Source organism: Mirounga leonina, unplaced genomic scaffold (assembly GCF_011800145.1).
Source record: "Mirounga leonina isolate KUSES-001 unplaced genomic scaffold, KU_Mleo_1.0 Mir_165, whole genome shotgun sequence".
Lineage (NCBI taxonomy): Eukaryota > Metazoa > Chordata > Mammalia > Carnivora > Phocidae > Mirounga > Mirounga leonina.
The window spans coordinates 51,478,464-51,495,841 of NW_023270415.1; the positions used below are offsets into that span (position 1 = coordinate 51,478,464).

The 17,378-nt window shown below is 37.0% G+C and overlaps 1 protein-coding gene and 1 pseudogene across 3 annotated transcripts in view; one reads left to right on the forward strand and one right to left on the reverse strand.

The window, feature by feature from the left end:
• The window catches only part of OXR1 (oxidation resistance 1), a 353,292-nt gene that overhangs the window by 37,673 nt on the left and 298,241 nt on the right, over positions 1 to 17,378 (forward strand). The window lies entirely within an intron of this gene.
• On the reverse strand, positions 14,770 to 16,240 carry LOC118015113 (annotated as a pseudogene).

The window sequence follows — 17,378 nt, forward strand, 5'->3', positions numbered from 1 at the left end:
AAGTTATCTGAAGATAATGGTTTATATAATTAACTATATTCTTCCCTTTCTCTCTTTGTGGGAACATCTCAGAATTTTTCAAGTATATTGATATGATACATGTATACATCTGTGACATGACAAGCTTGTAACTCTCTGAAACTGATGTAATCCTGGGCAGTTTAATTCACTGTCAATGCAGTAATAATGGGATTTGTCTAAAAGGCGAGTGATTTCTTCTTTGAATCTGAATAATTTATGCCAGAGGGGCATGAAAACTGAGTATGCATTGCTAATCAGTATTTAGTACCCAACTTATTAGAACTACTATTTTTTTTTTAAGATTTTATTTATTTATTTGAGAGAGAGAATGAGAGACAGAGAGCATGAGAGGGAGGAAGGTCAGAGGGAGAAGCAGACTCCCCGCCGAGCAGGGAGCCCGACATGGGACTCGATCCCGGGACTCCAGGATCATGACCTGAGCCGAAGGCAGTCGCTTAACCAACTGAGCCACCCAGGCGCCCTAGAACTACTATTTGATTACTGAAAACCAATATAATATGAAAGGTATCCATTTTAATGAGCAGAGAGACTACTATAAGAAACAAGAAAGATTGATCAAAGAATTTCTTAATTTGAAGGGGCATTGGAGGTCATCTGCTAATTGAACACCTTCATTTTATAGGCATTGGCACTGAAACTCCCAAAAGTTAGATGACTCCCCAAGATTACATAGTTAGTGATTTAGCCACTACCACTGTTTATTACATTATACTTTCAGCAGTGTAAAGTTTCCAGGACACATTGTGGTGAAGAAAGGAGAATATGGTGGAGCAACTACACATGTACAATTTGGAGAATGGATTGGCTCAGAAAAGGCTAGTGCTGACCCTGAATGTTTTCAATTTTGAGATCATACCAATTAAATTTACTCATGGGCAAAGGATTTATTTTGGCCTTCTGAACAAATTCTTGCTCACCCTCAACTCAACTCAAGCACCACTGTTTGGGAAGCCTCCACTAATGTCCCAGGTACTGTTGACAATGTCCCCACAGTTGTAGCCATGGTTTGCAACCCTGGAGTGGTTTTACTTTTCAGGGGACATACGGTAAATGTCAGGAGACACTTTTATTGACAGGACTTGAAGTTGCTACGAATATCTAATGGGTAGAGACCATGATGCTACTAAACATCCTGCAGTACACAGGACAGGCCCCCCACAACAAAGAATTACCTGGCTAAAATGTCAGTAGTCTTGCTCTTGAGAAACCTGAATTGCAGCATTGTCTTAGGTGCTTGCCAAAACCAGAGATGGTTTTCTCTGGGATAGACTTACTTTTAGTCCTTTTAAAATTAGCAATAAGATGGACATTTCAAGATATCAAGAGATATACATTAATTCATTGTTTTTTTTTTTACTACCCTTTCAGTTTTTTAAATCAAAAACTATATTCAACCATATCCAGATATGACTCACATTAGTATCAGTTCTTTGTTGGTGAGATTTCTCTTCTTCCTCCTCCTCTTCTTTCTCCTCCTGTTTCTTTTCCTCCTCTTCTGGGTCCCCTATTCTGGAAGGTTTCTTGTCTATAACTATTTAATTTTTACTCACTGCTTCAAAGAGAGAGAGTAGGAGATAGTTCTGTTCATTTATCTTCTCTCTTTATGTAGAATATAGGGCTCTAATCAGAGCAAACTCCTATCTCTCTGGTGGCAAGTTCAGTGGGCAGGTACTTCTCTGTTTTTGAATGACAGCTTTAATCCAGCAAATTAATTTTACATATTTTCAGTTTTTGCTGCTCTCTGGGTAGGGTGCACACAGGTATGAGTATGACTTGTTTGAGGAAAACAGTTGCAATAGGATATTCCCATTAGCTTTCCAGAAGAAAGAAAAGACCTGTGATCAGGTGTTTTTGGAGGCAGATAGGCAAAGCAGGAGGGTGAAGTTGGCCCATCAAAGGGATTTAACCAAGGGATCATACAGGAAAAGTTTCTGTCACTGGAGTGGTATTTATTGTGTAATATTTTATTTCCTTCTCTAGACTGTGAACCTCTTGAGCTTTTCTCTCCAGTGCCTGGTATGCTTCGGGCATATAGTAATGCTTATACTATGACTACACATGGGAGGAGTGATCATATATCACTTTTCCCCATGTATAAGCTTTTCCAGAATCACTCTGGGAGTCAGTTTTGCAAAAGCAGAGAAATTAGGAGCATCATTGGGATTTTGAAAAAAAAAAAAAAAGAAAGAAAGAAAAGAGAGATCATTTTACTATTGAACACAACAAAAGTCTTTTTTGGGGGAGATATAGCTACTTTTTCTTGTCTGTAACTATTTATTTCTTGGGAAATGATTATAGAGTTTGGCCTGGGAAGGAATAATTAAAATTGAGAAAACAGTTTCTTTCCAAAGAAATTAAATTGTTTCATCTTCTATAAGAAATACATGACTTTTAAATGTACTTGGTACACAAAGCCAATGGAATTGTGAAAGTAACGAACCAGAATTTGCAACACTTAGAGTAACTTTAAGTAGAGCTCAGAGGAATTACATTCATGAAAATTAATTCACAACTTCTAGAAAATATTTAAGAATATTTGTGATTCATTCACTAGCTTTATATAGCAGGATGATATAGCTGTATGAAAGGCTTAGTTACAGTTCGGCTTAATGATAGAAAAAGAATTAGGCTCTCTTTTCTTAGAATATGTAAAATAGCTATATGATCTTTAAAATGAGTTTAGTGAATTAGATTTTTTTAATATACTTCTTAATCCTACTCCTTTCTTAAAGAGTCATCTTACAAATGTTTTGCCTCAGAGAGTATATGGGAAGAAGGTCTCATCTCAGTAGCAAGGTGAAGAATTTCTTCTTTGATTTATTGGGATTGATTTTTTTTTAATGCCTACAGGAGACACACACACACACACGTGCACGTGTGATCTTTTTAAAAACTATTGATATGGGGGCGCCTGGGTGGCTCAGATGGTTAAGCGTCTGCCTTCGGCTTGGGTCATGATCCCAGGGTCCTGGGATCGAGTCCCACATCAGGCTCCCTGCTAGGTAGGGAGCCTGCTTCTCCCTCTGCCTCTGCCTCTCTCTCTCTGACTCTCATGAATAAATAAATATAACATTAAAAAAAAACTATTGATAAAATGTCAACCCAAAAGCTGATGATGAAATTATATAATTTCCTATTATTTCAGTAACAATCTAAGGTCTAGTTGACTGAAAAAGTTTTGCGTTTGCATTTATGCTTGGCCTTATTTATTTCTAGAAGGAAAAAAATTAATACAAAATAATTTTTTGACTGAATTATGGTTTTGGTACTCTGTAAACATCTTTCTAGCTTTGATATTCCATTTGTCAATGAAGAGAACTTGTCGGAAAAGAGAACTAAATTGATTTAGCTTGAAAGTTAAGGATCCTGTTACTTTCTTGCTTTCCTAATTAAATCCAATGAATATTAAGTATCCTTTGTATGTGGAATAGTGGTAGATGTTGGCTATTAGTGACATTCTTAGAAGAAAGAAAGATGTAACTCATTATTCAATAAATCAATTCATTAGCAGAAAATCAATCCAGATTCTTTCAAAAAGAGCCCTGAGCCTTCCAAAGGGGTCTTGGCCTCCTTGAACACTGAATTTATTTCAATTTCAAGGTAATTCCTGCAAATGGGTGCTGAGCCAAATGAGGATGCAACTGTTTATACGCATAGCAAAAAGATAGTAAAAGCCTTTGACTTCAAAACCTAAACTGTGGATAAACTAATACAGGCCTGAAAAATAATAAATCATTATATGGATGACTGATTGGTATAAGCAGAAGAAGAGTGGTGGAATGTGTATAACAACCAACTCTAAAATGAATGTCTCAGAGAAAACAGCAATAATTTCTAATCATCTATTTTGTACTAAACTCTTAAGCTTCTCAGGATTTATCTATTTCTGTTGCATCTGTGGCCTCAAGAAATGATCGATTATATGTGTCTTCTAAAAATGATTCATTTGTACAGAAATACTTATTCATCTACTTCTTCATTCCTTTATTCATTTAATAAATTGTTATTGAGCATCTACTAAGTATTAGATACTAAGTTAGTTGCTGAGATTAGTGCAGCAAATAAGACCTACAGTGTTTCTGCCCTTATACAATTAATTACAAAAATGAGTGTTTAATTATATTTGAGAGGAAGGAAAAGTATCTTATGAGATGGGAATGATTTACAGGGAAATTTGAATGATTTACAGGCAAACTTCCTGGGTTGGGGAAGGGCTGATGTCATCAAGGATGTATCAAGGATGATACAGAGGGAGGGAGGAGAGTGCCGTGGCATGAGGCAAGGCAGGATCTTGCGTAGCACTTTAGGTCAGGTTAAGCATGTAGACTTTTATCCGGTGGATACCCATTAAAATATATCCTCTTAGATATAGTGACACCCAAGGGTCCTATTCCATGTTCTGGACAGCAAAAGTGCTGGACTATAAAAGACATTGAACATACAACATATTACAGTAGCATCATAGGAAGTGAACACTTTAAAGTTAAACTGCTTAGGACCTTGTCATGACCCTGCTACTCACTAGCTCTGTGATGTTTTAATTTTCTTACCCTCAGTTTCTCAGCAATAAAATGGAGAGAAACAGAACCTACTTAACAGGATTATTGTGAGGATTGAATGTGAAAATGCCTGTAAAGGTTTTTTTTTTTTTTTAAGATTTTATTTATTTATTTTAGAGAGAGAGGGGGAGAGAGAGAGCATCAGCAGGGCGAGGAGTAGAAGGGGAAGGAGAGGAAGAGGGGAAGAATCCCAAGCAGACTCCATGCTGCGCACGGAGCCCGGATGCAGGGCTCTGTCCCAGGACCCTGAAATCATGACCTGAGGGAAACCAAGAGCCAGATGCTCAATCAACTGAGCCACCCAGGGGCCTCCCTGTAAAGTTATTATTATATCTCCAATACATATTCATATTAAACACTTAAAAATGTTACGTGGTTTTTTATTATTGTTGTTATTAAGTTATTCTCACAATTCTTGTGAGATACTAGTAGTGCTAGCATTTGAACTCAGATTTTTTCCTGACAACTTTCATTTTGACCGTATCAGTCTGTCCCAGGTTTTTTGTGTCTCTCAGGGAATTTCCTCAGCCATATCCAGTAGCATAAAAACCAATCCTCAGAATCCCAATAGGCAACCTATCCTTCAAATGCTGGGATGGGGAAAATTGGCCCTGAGAAAATTGGCCCCAAAGGCGAGCTACATCTCCTGTCTCAGACCCAGCTGTAAATGTGAATGCTTTTTAAGGTCTAATCTTGGAAACAATCACCAGACATCTTTAAAATCGTCACCATACATAACAGTGTGCAGCTTTTAACATCAAGAACCAAACAGACCTTTGGGCTGTGAGCAATTCTTACATAAATGTTTTTTATCAATTTCCATAACCTAATTTATTTTGGCAAGGAAAATTCCTGAACAAATATAATCATTTTTCAAGGTGAAGTGCACAGGAAGTCAGGAGCTTTTAGACCCAGAACTGTGACCTGAAGTAAAATTATCTTTTTTTTTTTTAAGATTTTATTTATTTATTTATTAGAGAGTGAGCGAGAGAGAAACAGCATGAGAGGGGAGAGGGTCAGAGGGAGAAGCAGGCTCCCTGCTGAGCCAGGAGCCCAATGTGGGGCTCGATCCCAGGACTCCGGGATCATGACCTGAGCTGAAGGCGGTCGCTTAACCAACTAAGCCACCCAGGCGCCCCGTGAAGTAGAATTATCTTAGTGATCAAGTCAGGCAATGTGCACCTCTATTTTTCTAGGTTAACTGAGGAGATTGAACTATAATTCTTAAGTGTATTTGGGGTGATTTCTCTTTTGGTGTTTTTCTATATTTTCCAAAAGCTTTATAATAGATATATGTTATTTATGTAATCAGATGAAACATTTAACTTTAAAAAAGATGTATATTTCATTGCGGAATGATGTTTATATTTCTCCTATAATCCTATTTGTTTTTATTTTCCTATAAAGGGAACACTCATGCTCAACATGTTATAGAAATTTAGTGATAGATGTTAACTTGCTGTTCTAAAAGCTATTTTTGATAAATACCATATGAGTTTCCATTGCTTGCCAGGGAATCCATTTGGTTGTCTATAACTGACTTAGAACATTTTTTGGCAAATAACTGAAGAAAAATTTGTTTTAGACAAGGCTCAGCTTTGCCTTCATTTAAAGCTTTTTAAAATGTATGCCTTATTTTTCTAGAATTGTTACTAATCTGCTGCATTCATCATATTCAGGGCCTGTTTTTAGTATGTTCATTCTATGATAATATTTGGTTTTGGCTTTGATTTTGATCTAACACTACTTTTGAATACGTGGCCATTTGATATTGGGCCAAAACATGTATTCAGCACATATGCAGGTACCCGACCCTAGGAATTCTATTGTACTCCCTATGCACTCCTCTCAGAATTAACTAACCCTTCCAGTCCTGCCTGTGATTTATTAATGTATGCACTAATATTTTTAGAAAGACATCAATCTATCAAGCTTAAGACTCTAAAATCTTTAGAATTTTACAGTATCCTAGATATAATTAGTGAAATTGAATAAGAGCTAATCAAGACACATTTTCAGTAACACTGAAAAGAGTTTTTAACAGGTTGGTTAAGGGTCAATAATTAGATTTGAACTCCATGCTATCAGGAAAATACTCTTAATTGGATGTTTTCTAGTTTTTAAAGCAGACCCAGTTCTCAGTGTATATGGTGGTTAGCATATTGTAAATAACAAAGTAGGGTTAAAATACAGCTAATGCTGTATCTACTTTTAATTGAATAGCTTATAATAATTTTGTCATTTGTACTGCAATGTCCTTTCTTTTCTCCTTAACCAATAATATTTTTTAGTCCTAATAAGGAGCTAAGGAGCTATGTTAAATTTCTGAACTTTACAAACTAATTTATGATATTTGGGATTTTTCTTTCTGGCATTAATTTTTTTTTTTTTTTTTTTGGTGTTTGCTTTGTAAATGTGCTATCAGTGATTTATCACTGATGAAAGGACAAATATTTCCTATGTGACAAGTGCTAAGAGATCATGCATGACTCCCAGGTGACACAGTGGGAGTGTTTTCTGTCATATGTAATTCAAAGAGAAAAGAGACCATGTTGAGCTGGAGAACTCAGGACAAAGGAAACCAGTGTGTATTGATTTTCTATCATGTGCCAGACACTATGACAGGATCGGTACATGTGTGATCTCATCTAACATACTCAAGGTCATTAGCAAATAGAAAAAAATTAGAATTCAGAATCAAATCCGTCTACCCAAACTTGATATTTTCCTCACTCATACCACTTAAATTCTTTAATAGGATATTATTGAGATATATCAGGAAAGCATGGTAAGCATTAGTCACATAGGGAGATGGTATTAGAGGAGGTCATCGAGGGTACATGACCACCAGTTGACCCACGAGCTGGACCTGGACAGTTGGGAGGTCCTCAACCTCTCCCCTGTCCTTGGAATGTGAATTCCACTTACCTTCTCCATGCTAGAAGCTTTCCCCAGGGTACAACTTTGAGATAGAAATGTGTTGCTGAGACCTTCTGGATAGTATATGTGACTGAACCTAGTTAAGGCTTCTTATAAACCTTAGAGATTCTGGTGGGCAGGGGCAGAGATCTACTCATCTTGCAGCTGTCCAAGACAAACCTCATAGCTAAGTTGCCTTGCTTATTCAACCTACCACCTACCAGTCTGGAGTGGTATGCCTCTTTATTTGGGCTCTCCCTGAGCTCTGTATATGGAGACCTATTTCACATTTCACTTGGGAAGCTCCTGAGGTGGCAAACCAACGGATGGGTGGGGATGGGATGTTAAAAATGGGAAGCACAGGGGCGCGTGGGTGGCTCAGTCATTAAGCGGCTGCCTTCGGCTCAGGTCATGATCCCAAGGTCCTGGGATCGAGCCCCGCATTGGGCAAGCCTGCTTCTCCCTCTCTCACTCCCCCTGCTTGTGTTCCCTCTCTCGTGTCTCTGTCTGTCAAATAAATAAATAAAATCTTAAAAAAAAAAAAAAAAGGGAAGCACAAAGAGCATTCTGGTCAGAACCACATGGGTAAAGGATGGATATCAGAAAGGGTGTTAGAGCAACATGAAGTAGTTTAGACTACTACCAGATCGGAACAGCCTTTGGCGGAGTGGGGAGAATACACACTGAAGAGGAAGGTTAGCAACATATTGTAAAGGACTTTTAAATGCCAAGATAAGGAGTATGGACTTAATTAGGAAAGCAGCAGGGAGCCACTGAAGGTTTTGTGTAGAGGAGCAATATGATTACCGCTGACAGCAGTCTTAATAAGGCTTAATAAATAGTACAGTTTATAACCTTAGGCCAACTGCTGAGCAGAAGCCAAAAGCTGTGCTGCAGAATTAGCAAACCAATTACCGTGAAGAATGATGGCCTGGATTTAATCTGAGTCATCCTTTATAACAGAGTAGAAACTCCTGGAAATATGAACAAATATGTGAAGTGACAGGTGACGTGTCTTCTCAGAGCTGACTTCCCGTATTTGAACTCCCCAGTGGCACACTGTTAAAATGCCTTACCATAATTTACTTTTCACCCCGTTTAAAACCTCTCTTCTTTGTCAATATTCATTGTATTTTTATGGTTTTTCAGTAGGCCTAAAATCGATTGCAAACTGTCTCATTATTTGTAATAAGATATCCTTTTATTGGTATTAACATAATTTGCCAAGAGGGAAGACATCATTATGTTATCTGCAGTTTGATTTAATAGCTGATGTTGACTACAGGACAACACTAAAATTTCAGTTCTAGTAACCAAGATTTTTTTTTTTAATTTAGAGAGTAGGCTACATAAGAACCTATAATTTCCTTTATCTTTTGATTATTTTAAAAGACGTGTGTGTGCGTGTGTGCAGGCATGCAGGGGCAACAACGGAGAGCAAGAGAGAAAGTATGCAAATGTGTATGTAGAGGAAGCGATAGATACTTATCATATTGCTTCCTTCTGGGGAACAGTTCCTGGCAAACAAACAAAAAATGCGTATTTAAGTTTCTTATGCAACACATTCTCTTCCGTACATTCTGGTGATTAGTTCTACTCTCACCATTTCCATAGGCAGAAATTTTTGCTCCCTTGTCAGAATTCCAATATCATTTTGAATTTAAGTAATTTTACTTGTTATCTCATGTAAGTTTTTTGTCTTTTTCCCCGTACTAGATTGTACATCCCTGGAAGACCTGTTTCTACATTTGGAGCATATGTGGTACCTGGCTCAGGGTATTATCTTCAAATAGTTACTTCCTAGCTTTGAAGTTTTCCTTTCTTAGAACAACCTTGCTTGGGCTTTCATTCACTTAACAGATGTTGAGAAACTCCTAAATATTTTGCCAGGTAAACAGAACACAGGCCCCTCTCTTAAAAAGTTGATAGACAGGGGCTCCTGGATGACTCAGTCAGTAGAACATGAGACTGTTGATCTCAGGGTGATGAGTTCAAACCCCACACTGGGCATGGAGCCTAAGGAAAAAAAAAAAAAAAGCTTATAGACAAATAATCATATAATTACAATATAATCTAAAAGTGTTGTGATTGGTGTAGGTATGGTGCGGAGGCAACCTCAAGGTTAGAGAATGTCTTATTAGAGGAGATGACCTTTTATCCAAGTTGTAATACATTTTAGAAAAGGAAAAATGTAAAGATGAGAAAGCAGGAGAGATGGCTGTAACAGAATATACATGGACCTGAGTGTAAGAGAGAATGGTGACATCAGATTGCTGCTAATTTAGGACAAACTGATGTGAGGACTGGTCATTTATAAAGCTGGAGCAGATCCTGAAGGTACTTTTGTTAACACACTATCAGATGTCACTAAGATTTCTTTATTACAATTTAAAGTTACAATTGAAAACTAATTGGATGCTAAGTTCTTTTTTTTTAATAGATTCTTTTTTCTAAAGATTTTATTTATTTGACAGAGAGAGCACAAGCAGGGGGAGTAGCAGGCAGGGGGAGAAGCAGGCTCCCTGCAGAGTAGGGGGAGCCTGATGTGGGACTCGATCCCAGAACCCTGGGATCATGACCTGAGCCGAAGGCAGTTGCTTAACCAACTGAGCCACCCAGGCGCCCTGGATGCTAAATTCTTGACAAGGTGGTCAGTTAGTGTGGCTTCCATTGCCATTTCTTTGAAAGAAGAAAGCTTGTTTGGTTAAAAATGGTTTTATTTTGTCATTTTAGACTTTACAGGCACATTTAGAATACATTGGGAATTAGGGTTCTAGTATATATTTAAGAAGGATAATAATAGTACCTACTTTTAAGGTTATAAATTTTCAGTGAGATAATGCAAACAAAGTGATTAGCATAGTGCATGGCACACATAGGACCCAGTGCATTAAGGATTGCACAAGGGATGGTCTTGTGCATCTAGGGATGCCTAGTCTTCTTCTATTTTTTAAGTAATGTTTGCACCTTGGGACAAAGTGCTGCTTGTGTAGCTACTTCTGATCTCCAGATTTAAACCAAAAGTAGCAGCTTTTGAAGATTTTATTTTATTGAGTGACTTGGCCATTTGAGGCTGGTGAGACTTGATAGGGGCCTTGGCTCAGGATTTATCAAGTTTTCTCTTAACTTGGAATGTTCATTAACATTACAAAGGAACCAGATTGATGCATAGGAAGGAAGAGTGTTATAAAAAGACTTATAGGAATATTACACCTCAAATAGATTTTCTGTGTGCCTAATGCATCATTTTTCATGTCTTATACTTAATATGTGTGTTTTGAACTATCAAGTTTCATCTCTGCCTTATATCAGCTGTGTGACTGCATCTGAAAAATGGCAATAATAGTATCTATGTCATAAGACCATTGGAGGGTTATACAATAATTCACATAACGTACCTAACATGGTGGCTGTCAGGTACTAAATATTCCACTGGTCTTAGCATTTGGAACTCTACTACTATGTAAATATGACAGGACTGTGCAAGTAAGACAATCTGTGCAAATCAGAGAGAATGCACACTTCTTAAAATTTTAGATTTATCACTCAGATCTGAATAAGGCTGATTACATTATGTTATATATAGTCCTGTTCTCAGGAACTAATTATTTCTCACCTTAGACTTTGAGCCTGAGGAAATTCATTCATTTCAAGCGTGATCAGAAAACATCTAATAGTCTAAGTAAATTTCAAATGTGTCTTAAGGCCAATAGACTCATTTACCAAAATTTCTTTTCCTAATATAGCTACAAATACTATTACTGTTCACAGAAAAACCTTTTAGTTTCCTAATCAGCCAAATTTTGTGATGAAAACAAGGACTGCTAGGAGTTCCACCTTTCACCGTTTCGTATCAATGTTCTTGTAGTGTCTTTACACCTATGAAATATGTATGGTTCAGTCAGACTCCCAACCGGAAACAGATGGCATACTCAAAATGAGTAACTTGAAGAGAGTTTAATAAAAAGATGACTGAAAAAGGTTGACCAAAGTGTAGGAAATTACAAGGGAGAGCATAGTTACCTCGAGGGACTAGGGACAACAGTAGTGATGATTGGGTCCTTGACTACTCCTAGGCATGAAGTGGCCAGGAATGGCAGAGGACAGAGGGCTTGGGGAAAGGGCTGCTTCACTGAAGCTGGGGTCTTCTCGGGGATGCAGCTGTCCACTCAGGATCAAGTGGCCAGAGGTACTCAGGAAAATCCTAAATTTCAACTTTTGATAAAAATACCAGGTTACAGAATGTGATTACAAGGAAGTTAAAAAAAAAAAAAAGACATTAAATCAATCAAGAGCAGGTTCATTTGGGGCTGTGAAGTCTACAAATTTGGGATTTTGAGATCTTTAATTTTTATTTTATCTTGTAAATGAACTACTCAATATATAATATTTGCATAAAAATAAGATATACATGATTCATTTGAAAGTATACTAATATGGTCATCTACTCTCACCACTTTTCCATATATTTAATGCTCTTCTCTATCTTGTAATGTCTCTGTTATTTCCTGGCCCTTTGTTCACAACAAAATATCTGATCTTTTGAAATGGTGCCAAAGTTCTTTTCTGTTGATGGTGGTTTGTTTGGAATGCTTTAAGAAAAATAACAATAGTGGAGGTTGGTAAATAGTGTTTATCCTTGCTATGGAGGAAAGTTCAGCACCCATTGAAAATCATGCTGTTAACCTATTTATTTTTGGAAGAGGAATAGATATCCACAACAACTGGAAAAAAAACAGGTCGCAAAATAGCATATGCTTAGGTTCATAGGTAGGTGTGTGATTTTAAATATATGTATAGGTACGTACATATGTGTATATGTATTGTATGCATATATCCATAAAGATATCTAGAAGAGTCACCCAGATGTTGATAGTGGTTATCTCTGGGTGATGGAATTCATAGTCATTGTTTTACTTCATACTTTTTTGTATAATTAAAAAAATATAATGAACATGTATTATATTAGTCCTCAGAACATAAATCCTTTTGAGTTTTGGAAAAATGCTGATACCCAAACTCATAACCATTAAAAATATAGTAGCATTATCAGGAAAATGTAATAAGTAAAATATTCCACTCCTATATTTATCACCAAAGACACTGCTGACTCCATTGACATTGGTTGCATTTATCTATTCATGACACATTTGCATGTGACATTTTGAGAAAGGGAAGCACAGAAGCTTTGTGATGAGTGGTGACCTATGACTTCAGTCACTCTAAGAGCTCTGGATGAGAAAATATATCTTATCTTGACCAAGCATCTTAATTTATCAGAACTCACGTTGACGTGAAAGGATGCATTCCTTCAGTCTCCTAACACTATGGGGAGGCAGGTGCATTGCAGGCTATCGCTTGTCCTCTATTTGCTCATAGACAACTTTGAAGTGCCAAGTGGTGTATTGATTGGCTTCATCGATGTCACATGATGAGTCTGTCTGAAGATCTTCCAAGAACATCTCAGTCCCTGGAGTCTGCATGCAGTCAATAGACTGTTGGCTCAAAAGCTAAATAGATGGGGCACCTGGGTGGCTCAGTCGGTTGAGTACATGTTTATCCAGATGAGTTGAGTCCCGGGATCGAGTCCCGCATCAGGCTCCCTGCTCGGCGGGGAGTCTGCTTCTCCCTCTGGCCCTCCCCCCTCTCATGTGCTCTCTCTCTCTCATTCTCTCTGTCAAATAATAAATAAAAATCTTTAAAAAAAAAAAAGCTAAATAGATGACAGATGAACTCATTATATGGGAGAGGCATGGGGAGCTGAAATCCATGGGGCCTCTGAGGAGACTTGTTCTTCTACATTATGTCCCACTCCCTCTGTGGATCCCTCAGCCCTGCTGTCTGCCTAGATTGCTTCATTGTTGGGGGGAACAACATCTTAGCCATGCTCTAGTTCTTTGTTTCTTATTTGGGCAGTAAATCAATGAATTTTCTAAATAACCTGAACTTTTTATTTGCCAGTCCAACTGCAATAGTCTGAACTGAAAGATTAATTTCATTTTATGGGATTAGACATAACTTGAAACACGATGGAAATCAGTATGCAAATCAGACTTTACACTAAGCTCTTATTTTTTTCCAGAAATAATACAACTCATCTGGATAAACATGTACACAGTATTCCAACCCTTCTTTAAAGGGTTAAAACTGAGCTCTCAGAAAGTCAGTAGCCTATGATATTTAACACTCTGGGGCAGAAAAGAAGGAAAACATTTTTGTGTGAAGGGAAGAAAAATCACTTGTGTTTTAAAAATACCTTTAAATATTGAATGTATATGGACTTGGCAGAATGATGTAGGGGGAAAAGAAAAATTTATATATGGTAGCATTAAGAGAGGAATTTAATATATAAGAAAGCCATTCTGAAGCAAATTTGACAGTTTTAAATTACTTTCCTTTTAAAGATATAGCACCTTGTAAAATTGATTATAAAATGGAGGTCATATATCTTTATTTGTTAATTTGTAGAATTTATGTTTTGACATTTATCTTTACTCTCTAAAGTCATGAAGAATATATCTTTCTTATCAGTTTCCTTATACCTGAAAAATAAATGTGTCATTCCTTACTGTTTCACTAATGGATCATTTTAATTTAAGTTTAGTTCCAGTAAAGAAGTTATTTTGGAGTTTATGTGAAAAAGGAAATTAGCTGCATTTTAAAATCACTGTAAACCATTAATATGTGAAATCTCTTATAAAATCACATACTCCTAAATCTTTATACTCATTAAAATAATTATGCTTACTGGTATTTGGTAGTAAAAATAGTTTATATGTAATGTAGCTTGAAGTATTAGTAAGATACCACACCATAACTGGTATGGCCAGTGAAGGTATTAATATTTGAGAAGTGTTCTCAAGTCACAGAGACTGTGTTCTATTTTCCCAATGCAATTGTTCCATACACAAACCATGCATTAAAAAAAAAAAAATCACTATACAGTTACTACATTTATTTTTCAGTTTACATTAACTGAATACTAGTAATTTTTTTTTACTTTATTAAAATACTGTTTATTTCACATGTATATTTTTGTCTCCCCACCATTTCCATTTGTCTGACCACCACTACCACTATGTCCTATCATAACATTCCATACATACTTAAAACTAAGCAAAGGGTGGAGTTCCATCTTTAAACAGGCATTTTGGACAACACATTCTTGGCAATGGAACCTGGACAACATTTATCAGGCACAGTAGGGAAAATTCTCACTCTGCATTATAAAAAGGACAGCCAGATATCAACTGTTACAGAAATGAAATAAGATGGAAAATTTTAACAAACTGTTTAAACTGTTTTCTTAAAGAGACTTCCTCCACTGCCAGAGATCTTGAATAGCCTCTTGGTCAGTCATCCAGAAGCAATTCTTCACATAACTGGTGAACTTGGCTTCCACTTTGGGAAGAGAACCACCTTTTTCTATACTTGCTTGCATTTTTGCTTTAATATCTTCTACAGAACTAGGTCCTTTCGGGTTTTGGGAGTCTTTTCCTGTTTTTTGAAAGATTCTTGACCTTTTGTTTTTGGTGTTGATGGTTTTGAGTCTTTTCCATTCTGGTTTGATTTTTGTGCATTTTTGGCTGGAGTATCTCATATAGATTTCTTTACTGGAGCCTTTTCTTCAGCTTGCTCATCATCAAAATCATCTTCATCATCATCGTCATCTTCATCAGCATCAAGTTTTACTTTTTTCTGTGGAACCTTGCTACCACTTCCAGGGACAAAACGCTTTCCAGATATACTAAGGAGTTTCATGTCCTCTTCCTCTTCATCTTCTGACTCTGCATCTTCCTCCAAAGCTACTAAGTGCTGTCTGCTAATATGCATAGGCCCTGAACCACATTTCAACCATAAGACCACAGGTGGGTTATTTCAAAGCCCCCAAGGGAAACCGTTGGCTGTACAGACATTTTCAAAGTTGCCAGTGTGACTTTAATTGGACTGCCTTCATAATTCATTGCCTCTGCTTCAAGAATGTGCAATTCATCCTTTGCACCAGCTCCTAAACTGACCGTTCTTAAAGATAGCTGGTGTTCATTTTCATCATTATCTACCTTAAAGTGATAATCCTTATCAGCCTTTAGTTCACAACCAAAAAGATAGTTCTGGGGTCTCAGGGGGCTCATGTCCATATCCATCGAATCTTCCATGGGGTGGTGGCACGCACTTAGGTGGGAGAGAAGGTGGATGGAGATAAACGACTACTGTTCCACAGAACAGCTGCGCAGGATGGAATCACACAGGGGAGAGGAATACTAGTAATTTTTAAAAATACTTAAAATCTCATCAGGTTCAGAAGAGAAGAGTGACACCTTGCCAATGAATTGGTCTTCATTCCTGAAGAGATGACCCATCATGAAAGCCACAGTATGAGGAACTCTTGCTAAATAAGAAAATTACCCTATGTAAACAGAAGCAAGATCAATGGTCTCTGAACTTTTTTGAGGGTACATACCTATCAATAAAATATGTACCTCCAATACATGTTTGTGTATGTTAATAAATTATGTATATGAACTACTATAATATATTCTATATGTGATAAAACATATTCCCAAAATAGAATTTTTAACATAAATAGAAACATTAACGTCTTTCATAACACTTCCAAATAGATGATTTTGTGGAATACCAAGTATACCCTACCCCATACACACATACACACTGTTGAAAACATGAGTATAGAATTCCCATCCTCCCTGGACCTCTTAAAATAGTTCTGAGTCATATAATTGGAAGTCCCAATTGGAAAACTCAGATTTTTTTTTTTACCTATTTATAAGTATATTAGTCAACTATCACCAAAATATAAGATGCAATGACCCTCGCAAAACACAGTAGTTTAAAACAATAAGCCTTTATCATTATTCACATGCCTATAGATCAGCTGGATGGTTGTGGCGTCAGCTGGGCTCACTCTCTGTGGTTAGTTGTTGGGGGGGGGGCAGTTTTGCTGATCTTGGATGGCTTTTCTTCCATGGCTCGCTGTGGACTGGTTCAGGATTGCCTCAGCTGGGACATCTCGGCTCCCTTCTGCATGTTTGTCTCTCATATTCCTTGGGAAGGCTAGACTGGTAGGTTCTCACCGTGATCTCAGAGAAATAAGATTAGAAACATAAATGACCAAATGCTCTTTCATGCCTCTGCTTTTATCAAGTTTGCTTCTATTTGGCCAAAGCAAAGCAAATCACTTGACTGAGCTCAGTCAGATTGGGAGGGGAACACAAATGTAAAGAGGAAAAACCATGAATATGAGAGGCCATTAATTAGGACCATTAATGCAATCAATCTACAATATCAAGAAAGTCTCTTTTCCATTAAATATATGCAAATGGACTGATAATTTCCAGATAGCTGTAAGAGCTACCAGCCAATTATACCCCAGTGTTCTGATTATTTAGGGTAGTTCTCTGGCCATAGAGGCTATAGATGTTTAATTTTTTTTTTTAATAATTCAGCTCATTGGAAGTTTAAGTTAAATGTTAAAATTGTATTCCCAAAGGGTTTTGTCATCACTGACTTAGGTTGTCTGGGCTCCAAGGATGCAATAAAGGTAGAATTGTGACTGTCATAATCATGCATACATTGGTCCCCATGTGGATACTGCTAAGTCTACATAGAACACTGTGCAGTAGAGAAAGTAAGCCTCCTTTCATGAAGCATTGGCCTAAAATTAAAGAAGAAATGCAATAAAATTCTATAATTTAAGTTAAAAATTGATAATTCCAAAAAGAAGACACAGTATTCTGTGTCCTATAGTATATTTTACACAATACATTATTTAAAGGACAATTACCCCCCAAAGTGGGGGGGGGTGCTGAAGAGCACCTCTTTTTAAAAAAAACAAAAATT